The 5128-nt window shown below is 52.7% G+C and overlaps 1 pseudogene across 1 annotated transcript; it reads left to right on the top strand.

The window, feature by feature from the left end:
- The first annotated feature begins 4174 nt into the window (after window positions 1-4174).
- On the top strand, window positions 4175-5128 carry LOC310887776 (olfactory receptor 14C36-like; annotated as a pseudogene). Its single transcript has one exon. The product of its transcript is annotated as an olfactory receptor 14C36-like (transcript).

The raw sequence follows: 5128 nt of genomic DNA, 5'->3' as shown, positions 1-5128 counted from the left end.
TGGGACAGAGTAATGCTGGACACAGGTCCAGAACAAACTAGGAGACAAGTGGCTAGAGAGCAGCTCAGAAGAAAGGGCTCTGGGAGGCTTGACAGCACTCCCAACATCATCCAGCAGGGTGCCCCAGCAGCGAAAAAGGCAAACCATATCTTGGGATGCATTAAGCACAGCACAGCCAGATGGTCAAAAGAGGTGAGTCTTCTGCTATGTTGAGCATTGGTGCAGCCTCCTCTTAAATCATTTATACAGTTCTGGGCTCCACAATAGAAGAAAGATGTGGTCTTGAAAGCATCCAGAGGAGGACAACAAAGCTGGTCAGTGGGCTGGAAGGCGTGTCCTGTGAGGACACGGGTTTTCTAGTCCAGAGAAAAGAAGGCTGAGGGGTGACCTCATAGCTTGAGTTCAAATTCATGAGGATGGGAAGTGGAGAGGGAGGTGACTATCTTTTCTTCCTGGTAACTGACAGGACTTGTGGGAATGGCATATAGGTGCACCAGGGGAAATTCACACTGGACAATGGGAAACATTTCTGCACTGTAAGGTTGGTCAAACAATGGAAAAGTCTTCCTAGAGCGCTGGTTGATGCCCCAGGGCTGTCAGTGTGACCAAGCATTTGGACAATACTCTCAGGTTTGCATTATCCTTGTTGGCCATCTTTCACCCATGCTAGGAAGAGCTGCCATCCATTGCTGTACCATAAGCTGTGTGACTTGTCCCACCATGCCTTGGCAGTGACTCCATGGATGTTGAAAATCACAGGCTCCAGCTCCTTCTGGTCTGTACTGGTTGAGAGCATTGGTGCACCTTTGTGTTGTAGTACCTCAATTGTGGCACCAGGGCAAGCTGTGACTTTTCCTTAGGGAAACGTGGTAACAAATGTCCCAGATCCTGCATGTGCAAAGGCTTTGTTTGAAGCCAAAGACTTGGTAGAATGGACAGCAGATGGAAATATACGGAAGAAACGAGATGACAACAGAGAGAGCAAACCCTGCTGTCCCCAGGGACAGAGAGAATCAGAGCTGGGATGCCCTGGGCAGCCCTGGAAGGAAACATGTTTGCTGCCAGGTGTGTTTCTGCAGCCCCTGAAGGCCTCTGGCCTGGTGAAGCTGACCTCCAGGAACAACCAGGTGCTGCTGACAGGCACTCTGTGAAAATTGTTGGCTTGTTCCTTGACATCAAGGGATTGAGTAACAGCTGGGGGGAGGGAACAAACAGCAGCTGAGGATGTAAGCACATAGGTGGGGACTCCACTGTGATGTGCTTCCTCTTCATGGGCTGCCTGCATCTACTGGGTAGAGAAGGAACAGACCTTGCCACACCGCAGGGACAGCACTCACTCACTTGCACAAAGTCTTTGACTCTGCCTGCAATTCCTGTGTTGGGTTTCTGCCGTACATTCACTCTGGATGGGGATGGTTTTCCTGCCCAGGACCAATGTGGCCCTACCAGCCACAGGTAGTCATGTGTGAGAGTCCTGGCATCTGATGTAGCACTCCGGGCCTGTATTTGGCCATAACAAAATCCAGAACCTGTCCTGAATTGGATTAGGCAATATGGAAATATCCATGAGGCCACTGCCATTAAGCAGTAATGGAGATATTGTAAACACAGTTGACGGGGGAGAGAGCTGTCCTTATGTTATGTGACCTCACTTTTTTTTTTTTTTTTTTTTTTCCAGTGCAAGCAGTGTGGGCTGCTCAGAAAATACTAATGGCCAGTAAAAAGATTCAGTGGTCCTAAACTTAGGCATCTGCTCTCGTTTCCGTTTCTGAGATAAAATCTCCCTACACTTGAAAATGATGCCCCCAGATATTCATTGACTCCCACAATTAATCCAACAGAGTGTGCAGATACCTGAAATGTCTCTGAACAAGTCTTACACCTCCAGTGTCAAAAGGTGTCTGCATCTGAGCAGCTCTCTCCTGGCCTCTGTCTCCATTCAAGTTTTTGGGAGATGACACAAACATCTGACATGCAGAAGCCTGGTTTGTGCCAACCTGAGCCAAACCAAGAGGAATCCCAACTCCTGTGGGTTGTGGGAGGCATGGGAGAGAGCTGAGCCCGCTTCTAGCCTCTGGACAGCAAACAAAGAAGGAGGTGCCTTAGTTGACTCAGTTGAAACCCTTCCTTCAGCAAGGGGAAGGAAGATCCCTTCCTGTCCTTGCATGAGTGTCCTGCCTAAAAACAGGGCATGGAAAAGTGATCCTTGGACCTCATCCATTTTCTGAAATGAGGAAGGATGGTGCTGGAAATGAGATTCCTTCAGCAGCTGAGGGAAGGAACATCAGTGATTACTTCGGTGTGTTTCAAAGTTGATTCCCCTGGAGGACCAGGGCCATCTCAAGGGACACAGGAGAGGGGAGAGACAGAGAGGTGTTGAGCTGGAGCTGTGCTGCTGAGCTGGGCCAGGCTCCTGGGCCCAAGGGGAGCTCCTGGCAAGTGGGCAGCGCTGCAGAGACAGCTCTGCCCAGGTGCAGCTCCTCTGCACAGCGCAGCAGGGCTGGGGGCACTGCCTGCAGGAGACAAGGGAGGCTGGGAGAAGGGAGGGAGATGTTAAAGGCAGTGTGGAGGGGGGCTGCTGAGAGCTCACTGTGGGAGAAATCTTCCCAGCCCTGAACAGGGTAAGTGTCTGGCTGCAGGGCAGTGCAGCTGTTGTTCCTGGTGCCATCCCCAGATTTGCTGGCAAATCCCATAGCCTATTGGAGCTTTCAGGAGAACTCTCAGAGTTTTTTTCGAATAAGAGGAGAATACAAGTTCCAGAGCAGACCAGTTTTATCTGCCAAAGCTGTCAGAGTTACAGGACGTGAGGGTTCTTTCTCATGTGGCTCGCCGCAGTCTGTGCAGCCGGGGTGCAGGCAGAGGTGGCCAGGGATGTGGTGCAGAGCAGGGTCCCTGCTGTGCCCCAGGGGCTGTGTGCCGGGGCAGGGCCTCTGCCGCCTGCCAGGCTCAGCACTCAGCCTGCCCAGGGAGCTGCCCAGGGCGCTGTGGGGAGAAGCTGTGGGTGGAAGGAGCCCTTCCAGCAGGGCAGGGTCCTGCTGCTGGCAGGGGGCTGCTACATGGGGTAGGCTGCTCACAGCTCCACAGCACTCCCAGACCATGTCAGAGGGGACTCTTGAGAAGGAAGGTCAAGGCTAAGGCTGCCTGCTGTGGTCTGGGCTTTCCTAAAACTGCACTTTCACCTCTCTTTGGTTTATCAGGATGGGAATGGAAACAGAGCTGTACAGAGTGGAGAAGATTTTGAGTTTCTGTCACCTCTCATTTTATGAGGTACCTCAGAAAGGGCCTTCAGCACCCGCAAGCCTTCAGAAGGCAGCAGCATCACCTTCCCAGTTTCATCAGGGCTTGTGTGACCTGCTCTTCAGCACCTGCACACACTGAGAGGGTGCAGGGCAGAGCTGAGCACACAGCAGATGGGATGGGTTCTGTGAGCACTGGCAGGGCACAGACGTGGGGACAGAGAAGCACCTCCTTGCAGGAACAGATGCAGGCAGCAGAAATGGGCAGGGAGAAAGGGAAATGCAAAAGGAAACCCTGCTGCAGAGGTGCAACTCCCTGAGCAACCCCACTCACGTCTCCTCTCCCACCCAGCACAGCCTCTGCCCTCCTAGCTTGCAGGGACCCAGGCAGGAGCTGCCTCCTGGGTAGCCAGAACCCCAGAAGAAGGAAGGTCTGCCTCTCCAGTTATGTGCCCTGTCCCACTGCCTGGCAAAGGGCTGAGAGCCACTGCTCTGCCATGGTGCTGCCTGGCAAGCAGCAGGCACGACTGGGCAGGGTGACCCCTTTCTGCTTGCTCATCTGTCCCTCCCCTCTCTCAGTCATGCTGCTTGTCCTTTTCCCTCCACCCCTCTGTGTTCCTCTTTCTCTTACACCGCGGCTCTTGGGTATGTCAGCTCTCTGGGGCAGCAAGATGGGGTTCAGCTGAGGAGCAGATTTTGGCACTCAACATCCTGTGAAGGAGCCCCTAGGCAGGGAATTTTCTTCCTTAGAGTGCACTGACCCATCACAGGGCAGAGTGCTAGCTGAGGAGCTGGAAGTATGCCATCCTGATCAGGGGAGAATGGAAGTGAGTATGCAATGAGTCAGTGAGAAATGGAGTGGATTCTGCTCAGAGACCCTGTCCTGACTGTCTGTGTGTTTTCCTCCATGGACAGGCAACCATGCCCGGAGGCTGCAAATGTCCAACAGCAACTTCCCCACAGAGTTCCTCCTCCTGCCATTCGCAGACACACGCGAGCTGCAGCTCCTGCACTTCGGGCTCTTCCTGGCCATCTACCTGGCTGCCCTCCTGGGCAACGGCCTCATCCTCACAGCCGTTGCCTGCGACCACCGCCTCCACACCCCCATGTACTTCTTCCTCCTCAACCTCGCCCTCATCGACATGGGCACTATTACCACCACTGTCCCCAAAGCCATGGCCAATTCCCTCTGGGACACCACTACCATTTCCTATGCGGGCTGTGCTACCCAGGTGTTTTTCTTTGTTGTCTTTGTCGCAGCAGAGTTTTCTCTTCTCACCATCATGGCTTATGACCGCTACGTTGCCATCTGCAAACCCCTGCACTATGGGACAATAATGGACAGCAGAACTTGTGTCAACATGGCAGCAGCTGTCTGGAGCAGTGGCTTTCTCAATGCCCTCCTTCACACTTCCAATACATTTTCACTACCATTCTGCCAAGCCAATGCCCTGGACCAGTTCTTCTGTGAAATTCCCCAGATCCTCAAGCTCTCCTGCTCAGATGCCTACCTCAGAGAAGTTGGGCTTCTTGTGATTAGTTCCTGTTAATTTTTTGTGTGTTTTGTTTTCCTTGTGCTGTCCTATGTGCAGATTTTCAGGGCAGTGCTGAGGATCCCCTCCCAGCAGGGACGGCACAAAACCTTTTCCACACGCCTCCCTCACCTGGCCGTGGCCTCCCTGTTCATTAGCACCGGCACATTTGCCTACCTAAAACCTCCATCCATGTCTTCCTTCTCCCCGAAACTTTTGCTGGCAGTTCTGTACTCGATAGTGCCTCCCGCACTGAACCCTATCATCTACAGCATGAGGAACCAGCAGCTGAAGAATTCAGTGTGGAAAGTGATGATTGGATGTTTTTCAGAAGCAATAAAATGCCTGTCTTTTGCATAA

The sequence above is a fragment of the Anser anser genome (assembly GCF_964211835.1).
Source record: "Anser anser genome assembly, chromosome: 29".
NCBI classification, from domain to species: Eukaryota; Metazoa; Chordata; class Aves; order Anseriformes; family Anatidae; genus Anser; species Anser anser.
Note: the sequence above shows the minus strand (reverse complement) of the source record. Positions and strands in the feature narration are given on the sequence as shown.